General features: G+C 42.1%; 1 pseudogene; it reads right to left on the minus strand.

The window, feature by feature from the left end:
- LOC134310654 (alpha-amylase-like) overlaps positions 1 to 16,911 on the minus strand; it is a 52,118-nt pseudogene that overhangs the window by 25,479 nt on the left and 9,728 nt on the right.

The raw sequence follows: 16,911 nt of genomic DNA on the forward strand, positions 1-16,911 counted from the left end.
AACTGCAGCAACTGTTGTTTCTGTTCTCTCAAAAAATACTAAGTAGTAAAAGAACTACTTTTGCAAGTCCACATCTGCAATCTAGGCATGGTTGTCCCTGGTGTATGTAAAATCTTGACTCTCACTGTAAACAGGACACAACAACAAAAACAATACAGTCCTGCTCACCATTATTGGCACCCCTTAAATTTTTGCATAACCTGTACAATATCTTTAGAAATAAATGAAAAGAAATGAAAATGTACCAAATTTATATTATCAGGATTTTAAAATTGGAGGTTCAAAGTAATATAACAAAGAACATTGTTTTTCAGCTTACATGTTGTCATTTCAAATAAGAAACAGAAAAAAATGGAATGTGCAGTAATAAAGGCACCCCTCCTTAATATTTGGTTGCACCGCCTTTGGCAGTGATGACAGCCTCCAAACGTTTCTTGTAGCCATCTGTAAGCTTCTTGCATTTTATAGTGGGTATTTTCTCCCACTCTTCCTTTGCAGTTTGTTCAAGCTCTTGAATGTTTGCAGGGTTCTTTTTCCCAATGGCAGATTTCAGCTCACCCCACAGATTTTCAATGGGATTGAGATCAGGACTCACTGCTGACCATTTTAAAACAGTCAATTTTTTCCTTTTCAACCATTCCTGCATGCTTTTGGATGTGTGCTTTGGGTCTTTGTCTTGCTGGAGGACCCATGATCTTCGACTCAAACCGAATTTTCTTAAACTGGGAAGGACATTTCGCTCTAAAATCTCTTGGTAATTCTCCGATTTCATGATTCCTGTGATACGGTCAAGGCCTCCAGTACCAGACGCAGCAAAGCAGCCCCACAGCATTATGGATCCTCCACCATGCTTAACTGTAGGTAGGGTGTTCTTTTCCTTATACGCTTCATTGCGCCGTCTGTAAACAAACTGTTGGTGTGCATTGCCAAAAAGCTCTATTTTTGTTTCATCTGTCCACAGAACATTTTCCCAGAAGGATTGTGGTTTGTCCAGATACTCTTTAGCAAAGATGAGTCGTTCCTTTTTATGCCTTTTCTTCATTAATGGTTTCTTCATTGGCCTTCGCCCATAAAGCTCTGCTTGGTTTAGTGTGTGGCGTATAGTACTTGTTGAAACCATGACCCCAGACTGTTCCAGGTTGGCCTTCAGGTCTTTGGATGTTTGACATGGTGTTTTTTCCACCATTCGCACCAACCTTCGAAGACATCTCTCATCAATTTCCCTCTTCCCTCCACGTCCAGGGAGGTTCTTGACAGTTCCATGCTTGGCAAACTTCTTAATAACATTGCGCACTGTTGAAATAGGGATACCAAGGTCTTTGGAGATGGCCTTATACCCTTTGGAGGTCTTGTGTTTGCTAATAATAGCACTTCTGATGTCCCCAGAAAGCTCCTTTGTCTGAACCAAAGGAACAGGGAATAACATGTGGCTTTTAAAAACACTGAAGCCATAATTCATTGGGTAATTCATGTCACATGGGCACTGACAATTCATTTCTAAAATAAGAAATATACTATCTGTTAATGACGCCGAAAAACTGATCCATGCGTTTATAACTTCTCGGTTAGATTATTGTAATGCGCTTCTAACTGGATGCTCTGGTAGATCCATAAACAAACTCCAGTTAGTTCAAAATGCAGCAGCTCGAGTGCTAACTAAAACTAAAAAATTTGACCATATTACTCCTGTTCTATCATCTCTACACTGGCTGCCAGTTAAATTTCGCATTGATTACAAAATACTTTTACTAACTTATAAAGCGCTACATGGTCTGGCTCCACAGTATCTGAGTGAACTTATTAATCACTACAGCCCAGCGCGTCCACTTCGTTCACAAGATGCAGGGTTACTTATAGTTCCTAGAATTAAAAAGATCACGGCTGGTGGAAGAGCGTTTTCTTACAAAGCTCCACAACTCTGGAATAATCTTCCTGCCTCTATTCGGGATTCGGACACAGTCTCAATGTTTAAGTCTAGACTGAAAACATATTTATTCTCTCAGGCTTTTGATTAGTATAGACAAAGGCGCAGAGCTTGGGGGTTCTTGGTCATAGAAACTTGTGGTGATCAGGGATGTTGGGTTGCTGTCGTTCTGCCTCTCTTGTCCGATCACTCAGATTTGATGACGGTGGGGAGATGGGCGCTGATGTCCTGTGAAAGCCTTCATGACCTTGTTACCTGCTTGCTCTCCCTTTTAGTTATGCTGTAATAATTAGGGCTGCCGGAGTCTAAAACTCTCTGTAAAACTGTTTGTCAACTAGCATTGTACATTATTAACTACATTCTCTGTTGTTTTACCCCGAGGGCATTCTGATGGAAACCTGTTTACCCGCCGAGGTTAAGGATTAAAGTCGAGACTGCCGGGACAACGATGCTGCTCCTGTCAGATGTGACTGGTCTGGAGTAATTGCAACGACAAGAAATCACTACAGACTTTATTGAAGACTAGAGCGGATAACAACTTTATTATTTATTACCAGTTATGACTTTTAGATCATTTAATTCTGTGTTTGTATGATTTGTGTAAATCGTGTATTTATTTAAAGTATCCTTCAGGCCACCCAAGAAGGATGGGCCCTGCTGAGTCTGGTTCCTCTCAAGGTTTCTTCCTGTAATTTTCAGGGAGTTTTTCCTTGCCACAGTCGCCCTCGGCTTGCTCAACAGGGTTTTTTGTATCTGTTGGTCCTGGATTTTGTAAAGTTGCTTTGAGACAATGTCTATTGTAAAAAGCGCTATATAAATAAAGTTGACTTGACTTGACTTGACTTGACAATCTATCACAGGTGATTCTCATTTGTGATTTATCACAGGTGAGTCAAAATGTGTTTCCATACTGATTTATTGTAAAGGGTGCCAATACCAGTGCTACAGCCAGCTTTAGGTTTTTCTATTTTTTCCCTCCCATTGTTTTTTGTTTTAAATGTTGTGTAACAGAATAGACTCTGTCACAGTAGTAGGCCCTACCTTAGCTTATGAAAGGTTGCAAAGCCTCTCCAAGCCTATAGGGGGCATAGAGGTTTCTATTTCTCTGCTGTACCTAAAGAGAGAAGGAGTAATGGGCAGGGGGGATCAATTGTTTGGTGAGGCCTTCACAAATGTGGCAATGTTTGAGGTGAAGTTTTGTTCCTAAAAGAACTTTTAAACAATCAAGAATTTGTGATTAAAAAGCAGGAGGCCTAGCCTTATAGCCTGTTGATACACCCTTTTGAGGAGCTAGTAAGCTCATCTACTCATAAGGGTTTTTTCATGTGCATCTGTGTGTGGTCACCTTGATGATTTCGACCATCAGCTCCTGTTCTGTGAGTCCGATTGGATACATTTTCTAATCCACTGGTTTCATGGCGTATGGACTTTTATTCCAATTATTCATACGGAATAGGAGGACTTCAGTCAGTACCCAGTCGGGAAATATGCCAATATAGACTATACATAATTCAAAGTGGTGGATGTATGAAATGATTTTCTGAGTGTACAGTTATTTGTTGTTGTTTTTTCTATGAAGGTTATGAGAGATGATGGAGCAAATAAATCAATTTAAATGACTTGATCAGAGAGTCCTGACCTTTGAAAACTGCAATTCTTGTTGTAGTTCTGTTAACCTGGTTGCTTAAAGAAGAAAATTAGGTCCAGTGTTACAGTGGCGCCCAAACAGGGACTCTGACCAGACTTAGAAGTCTTGTTGTTTGTTTGCTTCATATCTCTCTAAGCCTCATGTATTTTTATAAGTACTGAAAGAAAAGTTTTTTTACTGTTTTTGTTACGTGCTGTATAAATAAATAAATAAATAAAATAAAATAAAATAGAATAGAATAAAATAAAATTAAATAAATAAATAAAATGTCTGTATCAGAGACAGAACAGGATAGATTTCCTGAAGTCAGCTTGAACATTGATTTCACTGCTGGACCTTTTGTCACACGACGGGATCCAATCCAGGAGGTCATGGACACACTTAGTCAGTTGTACCTAGGTTCCGAAGACGAAAGCGAGACAGCTGAAAGCGATCTGCTAGAGCCTGCTTTACCACCTCCTCCACCTCCTCCAGAAGAAGAGGAAGGGAATGAGAGTTTGGTCACTATGATGATGGCCGGGAGGATAAGGCAGTTGGAGAGCCAGATGCAAAGTTTTCAGAGTGAAGTGATGCAGAGGCTTAATGAAGTGGAAAGTCAACTACGGGTCGCTCACCAAAACCAGAGAAGTCAGGCTGATACCTGTGATCATCTTAAAAAGGAATTGGATGATAAGATAAGAGATTTGGGACAAGCAGTCATAGATTGTTTGCAAAGGAAAGATCGGCTGTTGCAAGCCATAACCCAACCTAGACAACCCGTCACCTCCACTCCACAGGCCAGTCAAAGTGTGCAGGCACCAGCCCCTACGTATACTGCTGGTCTAGCCAATAGTTATGGTTACCAACCATCACTGTCGTACAGAGCACCTGTTAAACTCGTGTTCCCTAGCTTTGGCAGCCGAGAGGGAGAAGACCCAGTAGTATTTATTGAACGCTGTGAAGATTATCTAACTGTTCACCCTCTCACGGATGCAGAGATTTTAGCCACCTTAACTTCAGTATTGACACATACAGCAAAAGACTGGTGGGTCGCTGAGAAGAGACGTGTACGGACATGGAGTCAGTTTAAGACTGTTTTTCTGAAATCCTTCCTGTCAGAAGATCAGGAAGAAGAGGCAGAGAGAAGACTTCGAGAAAGAAAACAAGGTAGAGATGAAAACATTCGTACCTTTGCCTTCCAATACAGAGCACTTTGTGTAAGGTGGAAGCCATCCATGACAGATCGAGAAATTCTCCAGGCCATTCTGCGTAACTGTAATCCCCGCCTAGCTAGTATACTCAGAGGTACCGTGACTTCCGTGGACGAGCTAGTACGTGTGGGAACCCTGATAGAGCGGGATCTAACCGAAGAAAAGTCTTTGTGGAGACAGCAGCCGGAGGCAAGGCCTAAAGAGCGGCCTATTAAAAATCAAGAACGTAACCAAGGACATAATTGTATAATTCATGGAGATCCCAGGAGGGTTACGACCAGAGTTCTCACCCTGAATCTGCTGATTAAAGATAAACTTTGTGAAGCCATTATAGACACCGGTAGCACTTTCTCTCTTATTCAACAGTCGTTGTGGGCTAAACTGAAAGAGCTAGGAGAGAGTTTAAGAGGAAGTGGTGGTCAAACGTTTACGATCGCCAATGGAAAGGTCCAAAATTCCCTGGGGAAAGTTAGGTGGAACTGTGTGCTACACGATCACCCATATCAACTAGATCTGTTTGTGATGGGGGATTTAGAACTGGCATTTTCTCTTGTATTGGGATTAGACTTCCTAAGTATGACACAGATGAGCTTAAATTTTGCGGAAATGACATATGCCCTGCCTGGTGAGAACCGTACATGGTCTTTTATAACATCTTACCATGCCATTCCAATTAGTTTGTATCTAGCCATGCCATGTCAAGAAGTTTCCCAACAAACTCTAAATGTCATGAATTGGCTAGCAGAGGAAGCAGATGTAGGACCACAAGAAAGGATTTCCTTAATAGAACTGCTTATGGACTGGCCAACTGTCTGCACTGAAGCCATAGGACGCACTTCGATCATAAAACACACCATATACACCACAGAGGATCTACCAGTAAGAAAGAAACCGTATCCTGTACCTGTGCACAGACAACAACACATTGACAATGAAATCCGTTCTATGCTTGAACAAGGTATTATTAGACCTTCCACTTCCCCATGGGCTGCACCCGTAGTCCTTGTACCAAAAAAAGATGGAACGACTAGGTTCTGCATCGACTACAGGTCTCTCAATGCCAAGACACCTTTGGACGGATTCCCGATGCCCCAAGTGCACGAGATCCTAGAGTCTTTGCATGGAGCTGCGGTATTCAGTACTTTAGACCTAAAGAGTGGATATTGGCAGGTGGAGGTAGAGGAAGAAAGTATACCAAAAACAGCTTTTGTGACCAAAGAACATCATTATGAATTTGTACGTCTACCTTTTGGCTTAAAAAATTCTGCAGCCACTTTTGAAAGGCTCATGACCAGAGTTCTACAGGATGTAATTGGAAAAATCTGTTTTGTTTATATAGATGACATTGTAGTATACTCTGGTAACTCCCAACAACATTTTCATGATCTGGAAAGAGTATTCAGTAAGTTAAAGGAAGCTGGTTTAACACTAAACCTCAAAAAGTGTCAGTTACTGAGACATTCTTTAACATTCTTGGGGCATGTCATCTCTAAGGAAGGCATCCGAACTGACCCTGCAAAAATAGAAGCCATACAGCACTACCCGGTTCCCAGAACTCTAAAGGAGGTCCAGCGTTTCCTAGGATTCACTGGATGGTACCATAAGTTTATACCTCACTTTGCTGAGCGTGCAGCACCACTCCATGCCTTAAAAAGGAAAGGGGCTACCTGGGAATGGACATGCCAGTGCCAAAATGCTTTTGAGGATCTGAAAAAGGCGTTGCAGGAGTCCCCGGTTCTTGTATCTCCCGATTTTAACAAGCCTTTTAAGGTGCAGACTGATGCAAGTGAGATCGGGTTAGGAGCTGTCTTAACGCAAGAAGACGAAGAAGGGGAACATGTTATTGCCTACGCCTCTCGGCTACTGCAAAAAGCTGAAAGGGCGTACTCTGTGACTGAAAAAGAATGCCTGGGAGTAGTGTGGGCAGTAGAGAAATGGAGAAGGTATTTGGAGGGTCAAAAATTTAATATCATCACAGATCACTCTGCTCTAACTTGGGTTTTTAATCACCCTAAGCCGTCCTCACGCCTCACTAGATGGGCCATCCGCCTCCAGGGTTTCGAGTTCGTAGTGGGGTACCGGAAGGGCCAATGTCATGTCGTACCTGACTCTCTCTCACGAAGCCTCAGCAATAACTCCCCGGGTACTCTTGTGGTATGTCGAGCCAACAATGATAGCAACCTGCCTGTTAGCTGGGAGGAGGTTGGTAAAAGCCAAAAAGAGGATCAGGATCTTCAACCTTTATGGAAAGAAGCAAGAATACCCCCATCTGATGCAAACCGCATTCACTATACTGTTTGCAATGATTACCTATTCCGGAGTGTACCTAATGATCAACAAGGTCACACTCTACAAGGTCATTCCTACAAACCTGCGACCTGCTTTCCTGAAGTTTGCCCATGATAACCCTCTAGCTGGTCATCTGGGCCAAATGAAGACCTTACGCCGTTTATTGAATGGGGCATATTGGCCAGAAATACGGCGAGATGTTTGGTCATATTGTAAGCAATGTCTAACTTGTCAACAGTACAAACCTAGTATTTCAAAGTTGTCAGGTCATTTACAATCCACCCCAGTCAAGGAACCAGGTTACATGCTGGGTGTAGACTTGATGGGACCTTTTCCAAAAAGTGTGAAGTCCAATGAATATCTTCTGGTGGTGGTCGACTATTGCAGCAAGTGGGTTGAGCTGTTTCCTCTTAGGACTGCCAGGGCCGAAGCAATAGCCAATATTATGACAAGGGAAGTATTCACTCGCTGGGGAACCCCAGTATATCTTGTTTCTGATAGGGGGCCACAATTCACGTCACATCTAATAAATGCAACTTGTAAACAGTGGGGGGTCATACAGAAGCTAACTACGGCTTATCATCCTCAGACCAACCTCACCGAGCGTATAAATAAGACCCTTAAAACCATGATAGCCTCATATGTCAAAGATAACCATAAGACATGGGATCGCTGGCTCCCCGAGTTTCGATTTGCAATAAATTCAGCGTGGCAGGAAACCACCGGTTATACCCCAGCTGAGATCGCACTAGGGCGTAAGCTGAAAGGACCTTTAGAGCGTCTGGCGCAACATCCTCCAGAACCTGGGCATGTGGCATATAACGTGATGGAGCGACAACAGGCTTTGTTTGACAAAGTGAGGGAAAGAGTGGCTAGTGCTCAACAACGCCAGGAGAAATATTACAACTTGCGCAGAAAACATGAAGTCCTGCAAGAGGGGGATCTGGTGTGGATCCGGACTCATCCTTTGTCCCGTGCAGGTGATGCAGTCATGGCAAAGTTGGCTCCAAAGTGGCGAGGTCCAGCCAAGGTACTAAAACGACTTAACAAAGTCAATTACCAGGTAGAATTGATTGGGGCTCGGAATCAGGTAGACACTTACCATATAGAAAACCTAAAGAAATATTTGGGTGAAGTTAAACCTTCTTGGTCTGGGGGGAGGGGTATGTAACAGAATAGACTCTGTCACAGTAGTAGGCCCTACCTTAGCTTATGAAAGGTTGCAAAGCCTCTCCAAGCCTATAGGGGGCATAGAGGTTTCTATTTCTCTGCTGTACCTAAAGAGAGAAGGAGTAATGGGCAGGGGGGATCAATTGTTTGGTGAGGCCTTCACAAATGTGGCAATGTTTGAGGTGAAGTTTTGTTCCTAAAAGAACTTTTAAACAATCAAGAATTTGTGATTAAAAAGCAGGAGGCCTAGCCTTATAGCCTGTTGATACACCCTTTTGAGGAGCTAGTAAGCTCATCTACTCATAAGGGTTTTTTCATGTGCATCTGTGTGTGGTCACCTTGATGATTTCGACCATCAGCTCCTGTTCTGTGAGTCCGATTGGATACATTTTCTAATCCACTGGTTTCATGGCGTATGGACTTTTATTCCAATTATTCATACGGAATAGGAGGACTTCAGTCAGTACCCAGTCGGGAAATATGCCAATATAGACTATACATAATTCAAAGTGGTGGATGTATGAAATGATTTTCTGAGTGTACAGTTATTTGTTGTTGTTTTTTCTATGAAGGTTATGAGAGATGATGGAGCAAATAAATCAATTTAAATGACTTGATCAGAGAGTCCTGACCTTTGAAAACTGCAATTCTTGTTGTAGTTCTGTTAACCTGGTTGCTTAAAGAAGAAAATTAGGTCCAGTGTTACAGTTGTTTATCATTTGCTCTTTTGTATCAACACGAGTTCTCTGTAGAAAAAAGCTGTTACACTTGATTCATTTTTTTTTCAGGAGATATTCCACATTATGTACTTAAACTTCATGGGTGCCAATAATGGTGAGCAGGACTGTATATGTGTCCTTCTACCTTCCCAGAAGGTAAGGATAGATGCCTCACCTGCCCCATGACCTCTCTGGTTGTCATAGTTATCCACAAACACCAAGGCTTTGTCAGAAGCCATCAGTCCCTAGCTCTTGCCCCAGGTCCTGTAGCAACACTTCAACATCTGCACAAATCATCTCATCTTACATAACCCACTGACAGATAAGGACAAATACTACAGCACTTCTGTAAAAGCATTGCCTTACCTGAGGTCAGAGAGCTTGTAGACGTTTCATTTTTGAAAGGCTGAACAAAGCATTGCGCCATATTTACACTCAATGACACAACTAAGCGGGGTGTATTTACTGACTTTTATCGGCTTGTTAGCCAAATCAATAACCCTACAGAAGAATTTATTAGCATGAATGGATATAATTGCCATTTTTACAATCAATCTTAACTTCATCACCCAGAATGAAGTCTCAAAAATGTTTTCACAGACTTTCCAACATTAATGTCGTTTGGCAGCAATTACAGCAGTATGTACAGTATACATGTATACAGTATACACCAATCAACCATAACATAATAAAACCACCTCCTTGTTTCTACACTCACTGTCCATTTTATCAGCTCCACTTACCATATAGAGGCACTTTGTAGTTCTACAATTACTGACTGTAGTCCATCTATTTCTGTACATACTGTTTTAGCCTGCTTTCACCCTGTTCTTCAATGGTCAGGACTCTCCCAGGACCACTACAGAGTAGGTATTATTTGGGTGGTGGGTCATTCTCAGCACTGCAGTGACACTGACATGGTGGTGGTGTGTTAGTGTGTGTTGTGTGGATGAGACACAGCAATGCTAATGGAGTTTTTAAACAGACTGAGAATAGTCCACCAACCAAATATATCCAGCCAACAGTACCCTGTGGGCATCGTCCTGTGACCACTGATAAAGATCTCGAAGATGACCAACTCAAACAGCAGCAATAGATGAGCGATCGTCCCTGTGTCTAATCCCCTCATACCAGCACAACACACACTAACACACCACCACCATGTCAGTGTCACTGCAGTGCTGAAAATCATCCATCACCTAAATAATACCTGCTCTGTAGTGGTCCTGTGGGGGTCCTGACCATTGAAGAACAGGGTGAAAGCAGGCTAACAAAGTATGCAGAGAAACAGATGGACTACAGTCAGCTGATAAAATGGACAGTGAGTGTAGAAACAAGGAGGTGGTTTTAATGTTATGGCTGATCGGTGTACGTCTGTACAAGTTTTACACACATGGATTTGGGCAGTTCATCCTATTCTCCATGGCATATCCTGTCAAACTCTGTCAGATTGACTGGTAACTGTCTGTACACTGCATTCCTCATTGACTCTCCACAAACATTTATTGGGGTTTGTTTCTGAGCTTTACTGAGCCACTCATAGACATTTAGAGACTTGCCCTGAAGCCATTCCAGTGTAGTTTTGATGTGGAAAGGTGAACTGTCATCCCAGTACTGTAGCTCATCTGTTGGATCAGACCACACAGGCCAGCCTATGCTCCCCATGTGCATCAGTGAGCCTAGGTCGCCCATGACCCTGTCGCCAGTTTACCACTGTTCCTTGGACCACTTTTGATAGATACTGACTACTGCAGACTGGGAACACTCCACAAGAGCTACAGTTTTGGAGATGATCTGAACCAGTCATCTAGCCATCACAATTTGGCCCTTGTCAGACTCGCTCAAATCCTTACACTTGCTCATTTTTCCTTCTTCTAACACATCAACTTTGAGGATAAAATGTTCACTTGCTGCCTAATATATCCCACCCATTAACAGTTGCTGTGATGAAGAGAGAATCAGTGTTATTCACTTCACCTGTTAGTGGTCATAATGTTATGCCTGGTCGGTGTATGCTTTGTATTTACAAACTATTGTTTGAACAGGTAATGCTTTTACTATTTAATTATGTATTTTCTTCCTTTTTCTCCTGATTTAGCATAACCAATTAGTCTTCCGCTGACGGGAACTTCGATCACATCCGAGGAAGGTAGATGTGCCCAGCCATACAAATGGACTTGTAATACTACTACTACTACCACTACTTATAACAATACTGACAATGATAATAATAATAATAATAATAATAATAAAAATTATAATCAAGGTCATTTTACATATCAAAAAGTGATGGAAAAAACACCACACAGTTAGGACAGAGGAGGAGAAAGGAAGCACCCAGAGAAGAGGTGTTTTTTAGCTGAGTTTTAACAGAAGAAAATGAAGAGCAGAGGCAGAGACTTTGTGGTAATGAGTTCCAGAGCTTGGGTGCCACAACGCTGAATGATCTGCCACCAACAGTAACTAGTCTGAATTTTGGAACAGACAAAAGACCACTGTTCAAAGACCTAAGTGATCAATTAGGACAGTTGGGGTGTAGAAGTTCTGATAAATAGACTGGAGCCAGACCATTGAGGGATTTGTATGTTAGCAGGAAAACCTTACACTAAATATGAGGTGGGACAGGCAATACAATCATGGCCAAATGTTGAGACTAACACAAATTTTGGTTTTCACAATTTTGGTGGCAATTTGCCTCAACTCTACATTGTTATGAAGAATTGCAATGTCATTTCTGACTGCCACAAAATGCCCTGCTAACATCATTTCAGTAATCTTCTTGCTAGCTCAGAAGAAATTAGAAGAATCAGAAGACCAGACCGGTTGCTTTAAAAAGGGAGTGGTGCTTAAAATCATTGTATTCCTATTGTTAACCATGGATATCTTCAAGGAAACAAGTGCGATCATTACATTTACATTTTCAGCATTTAGCAGACGCTTTTATCCAAAGCGACTTACACAATGAGCTGAACACGATGAGCAATTGAGGGTTAAGGGCCTTGCTCAGGGACCCAACAGTGGCAACTTGGTGGTGGTGGGGCTTGAACCGGCAACCTTCTATTTACTAGTCCAGTACCCTAACCACTGAGCTATCACTGGCCCAGTCATCATTGCTTTGCATCAACAGGGCTTCCCAGGCAAGGACATTGCTACTTGTAGGATTGCACCTAAATCAACCATTTATCAGATCATCAAGAACCTTAAGAAGAGAGATTTAATTGCTTTGAAGAAGGCTTTGGGGTGCTCAAGAAAGTCCAGCAAGTGCCAGGACCGTCTCCTGAAGAGGATTCAGCTACGGGATCGGATCACCACTAGTGCAGAGCTTCCACAGGAACGGCAGCAGGCAGGTATGGGTGCATCTGCACGCACAGTAAGGCGAAGGCTTTTGGAGGATGGCCTGGTGTCAAGAAGAGAAGCAAAGAAGCCACTTCTCTCCAAGAAAAACATCAAGGGCAGACCGACATTCTGAAGAAAGAGATTGGACTGCAGAGGACTGGGGTAAAGTTATTTTCTCTGATGAAGCCCCCTTCAGACTGTTTGGGACACCTGGTAAAAATGATTGTCCAGGGAAGAAAAGAGCGCTACCGTAAGTACCATGTCATGCCAACAGTGAAGCATCGTGAGACTACTCATGTGTGGGGATGTTTCTCATCCAAGGGAGTGTGCTCACTCACAATTTTAACTGAAGAACGCTGCCATGAATAAAGAATGGTATCAAAACATCCTCCAAGAGCAACTTCTCCCAACAACCCAGAACCATGTCACAAGGCAAACTCCATGGCCAGGAAACTCCCCAGATCTAAATCCCATTGAGAATCCTCAAAAAGTGGGGTGACAAGTAAACAGAAATTGTGATAAACTCCAAGCACTGATTAGGCAAGAATGGGTTGCCACGATTCGACTCAGAAGCTGATATCCAGCATGCCAACAAGGGCAAAAACTTTAACTATTGAGTCTTTGCATAAACTTGATGTATTTGTCAATAAAAGTTACAAAATACATATAATTGGACTTTTGGCCACAATGGTGAAATGGGGTGAAATGAGCTGATTTTTGACTAAATGGGGACAAATTCCCATAAACATTATTTTGTGAGAAGCCTTCTGTGAAGATTGACTATTGTTGACGCTGAAAAGACCACACAGCGCTCACTCTGTTTTAATACCATTTGTCACCTGTCTGGGAAAAAGTATTTACACCCCCACAAACTGCAGGTCTTTCATACAGCATTTGGATACGCACACTGCCCACTTGCCACGCATGTTTTTGGTCCCATTCACTTCCATTAATTTTTTGAAATTTCGAGATATCAACGCCGTTCCAACTCTAAATCATCTGGCCCGTTGATGACACCCCAACTTGGATACAGCATTTGAATATGCACACCCGCTCACCTGCCACGTCCGTTTTTTTGCTCCACTCGCTTCCATTTTTGAAATTTTGAGATATCAACGCTGTTCCAATTCTAAGTTGTCTGGCCAGTTGATCACACAGTGGCTTGTATGCAGCTATTGGGCATGCACACCCGCCATTGCTGCAATCAAACTCACATTTTCTTCAGGAAATGCACCTCTCTAGTTTCAAATGGAATTCAACAGGCACCGATATGGAATTGCTATCATACATGTAGAAATGCTGATTTAAGAGCAATTTGGAGTGGTCTCTTTTCCAGAGCTGTTTGTATGTTTGCACACACACTGTATACCAAAAGTATGTGGACACCAAAGTCACGATCATTAGCATAGATTTCCCTTTCTAACAGTGTGGGATTGTTTTTAAGGGTTGAATCTGATGCTTAAAACTAAGTCCAGCTGTTTTTGTTATATTAGGGCAGCACAGTGGTGCAGTTGTTAGAGAAGGTGTTACACATTATCGTGGGTCCTGGAGACTTTGTTTTCTCACCTCCAGTCTGTTAGGAATTTTGCATGTCTTACCAGTGCCCAGTTCTTAGAGTTCAAAAAACATGCTGGCCTCTGTTGCTGAGATCTCAAGCACTCAAGCTTGAATCTCAGCTCCCCTATCTGCCAACTGAGCGCCTACACAGACATGATTGGCTATGTAAAAGGGATTTGTCATTGCTGCTACAACTGCAGCTTCTTCTGGTTAGTTGTTTGTCAACTGAACAGACACTTGAAATAATGGAGACTGTGCATATAGAGAGTCACTCTGATCCCTGTGTGAATCCTGCCTTGGTGCAGGTGAAAAAAAGCGGTTTGCTAATGCACATGTGTTGGAAAGGGCATGTGTTTAGTAGAGCCCACCTCGGTCAGGGTACGGTCTGCAGCTGTAGTGAAGATACAACTGGGTAATTGGATATGAGTAGATTGACATTTTTTGTCAATTAACAAAATGCAAAGTGAATAAACAAAAGAGAAATCTACATCAAATCAGAGAAACTTCGAAATCCTTCGACCACATGCCTACATGCTCCAGACCCGACCATGCCTAGATCCACCAAGAAGTATATATAATCAATAATTTTTTTTTTGCTCTCTGTCTTGCGCTAGGTCAAGGAGACCCAGAAGCTGACAGTTCCTCAGCTGAGAACACATTACAGTGAGAGAGAATTCCTAATCAGGCTTTAAAAATGCCACACTATGCTGCAGTTTAGCGTATGGTAAAGTGATTGTATTTACGGCAGTGTCCGATGCAATCCCCACCTGGCGATTTATCATGGATGGTGAAATTATACCTGATAAATGTCATGGTAATTCTCAATAATTCCACTGCGGCTGGTGCATTTGTCATGGTTGAAGTCGTAGGAGGAATAGGGTACAGATGGGAACTCCTCTCGGCTGGCATTGAAGTATGATCCTGCACTGGGAAGTTGACCCACCCCTGCATTCCCAACACACGTGATTAATCACCACATCGGCGCAGATCCTCACCTGCAGGAACACAAATCTAAAGCTTCATTACCATAAACACATCCATATGCCATTAACAAACTAATGTATTTGTACAGCATGTCTACCTGACCTTCACCTTCATCCCTTCAACCTTCTAAGTGCTACTCTGCATGCTTCATCACTATTCTTCACTCTCATTCTCTGTTTATTTTATATTTCTTTCTTTTTTTTTTTTTTGATAAATCCCATTTCTAAATCAGTTTCGACTGGTAACATTTTCTTGAATCTTTGTTAAATCAACATAAGTAGAAAGAAAAGACTTCTAGTGTTTTTACTCATCAACTTTATTGTATTTTGCAAAACAAAAATACATTTAGGGTGTTTTCGAAAACTTAGTGAGCTCTCTACATAGACAGCATTTTATGTCATCCTACACACGCTCCCGAGAAGTAGGATGTTCGAATTCTCAGATGCCTTAAAATGCTGTCTAGTAAGGCACCTTAAATCTGAACGGTATTTTGACAGAATAACGTGGGAGCATCTGATGCTGCCTTAGTGGTGAAGGCAATCCCAGCATTCAGTGCGGCATAACTTTTCTCACAGAAAAATCAAAAACATGATGTACGGTGTGGAGCAACAAATGGAGTTCTTTTCAAACATAAATAAATTATCATTAATTTTTTTTTTGTATAAACTTGCACAAGTGTCATTTATTTGTAAAATTGGGCTTGTCATCAAATTTAACCGTTTTTGGTAGACAAAGGGAGACTCTAGTTGACATGCTAGCACATTGTGCCACCTCATCCCATTGGTTTGAATGGCATGAGGCTAACTGTGTTAGCTTAGTAAGCAAAAGCTGATGGAGTTGCTGTCTAAGTAGTGCATTTGATTTACCTGACTTATAAGTCGATGACTTATTAGAATCCTCTCTACTTAGGCAGCTGCCTATGTAGGCAGTAAGACAGCAAGGTAGCTTACTAGGTTTTCGAACAGACCCTTAGATTTTGATGCCTGCAACACACTCCATAACAGTACAAAGTTTATAAAATATGGTTATATGATCAGTTTTTCCAAGCAGTGATCATGGTCATGGCTCATCACTTTAGAACAGCATTACCAGTTAGTTAAAAAGAACAGTTCTCAACGCAAAATTGCAAACAATTTAGTCTTTTACCATCTACTGTTCATAATATTATCTCTGTGTAGGGCAAAGCCAGAAACCACCGTACTGCTGTCCTAAATATAACCAGATGGGCTAGGGTCTACTTTAGAAAACCATTTCCACTTAACACAGTCCACCCCTGCATCAGGAAATGCAACCTGAAACTTTGTTACATGACAAAAAAGCTGTAAAATTTGATGCAGAAACATCTTAGTTCACTGTTCCTCATCTGAGATGGTTCAAAAGAGAGTGGAAACGTGTGCTGTGGTCAGTTGAGTCCACGGTTCAACTTGGTTTTGGGAAAAATGGACATCAAGTCCCTTCCTGCCATTGACTACCCACAATTGAAGCACAGAGATTGAGAATGATCATTTACGAGGATGCAAGGCAGAAGTGCTCAATGACCTCTTTGGCCACTTTGACAAGGGTAACAGGGGAACTACTAGTGTACGACCCCCAGCATCTGACCCACTACTGGTGCTACAGACACACACCGTGAGGAAATGCTTTGCATGTGTGAACTCCACTAAGGCAGCAAGCCCAGATGGTATTCCTGGAAGGGTCCTGAAAGGTTGTGCAGGTCAGCTGGTGAAGGTATTTACCAATATCTTTAACATGTCCCGGTCACTAGTGCCAAAGAAAACAGCGACCAAATATCTCAATGACCTCTGCCTAGTTGCACTCACCCCTATCGGCATAAAGTCTTTCAAGCGACTGGTCCAGACACACAATTAAAACTTTATGCCAGTTACCTTTGATCCTCACCAGTATGCATACCATGCCTGGTGTTCCACAGAGGATGCAATCTCTACAGCTCTTCACAGCACCCTACCCCATCTCGAATACCCCAACACATATGTTTGAATTCTGTTTATTGACTACAATAATCCCCCAAAATCTAGTCTCCAAGCTTTGGAACCTCGGCCTCAGTCAACACCTCTGCACCTGGATCCTGGACTG

This window comes from Trichomycterus rosablanca, chromosome 3 (assembly GCF_030014385.1).
Source record: "Trichomycterus rosablanca isolate fTriRos1 chromosome 3, fTriRos1.hap1, whole genome shotgun sequence".
NCBI classification, from domain to species: Eukaryota; Metazoa; Chordata; class Actinopteri; order Siluriformes; family Trichomycteridae; genus Trichomycterus; species Trichomycterus rosablanca.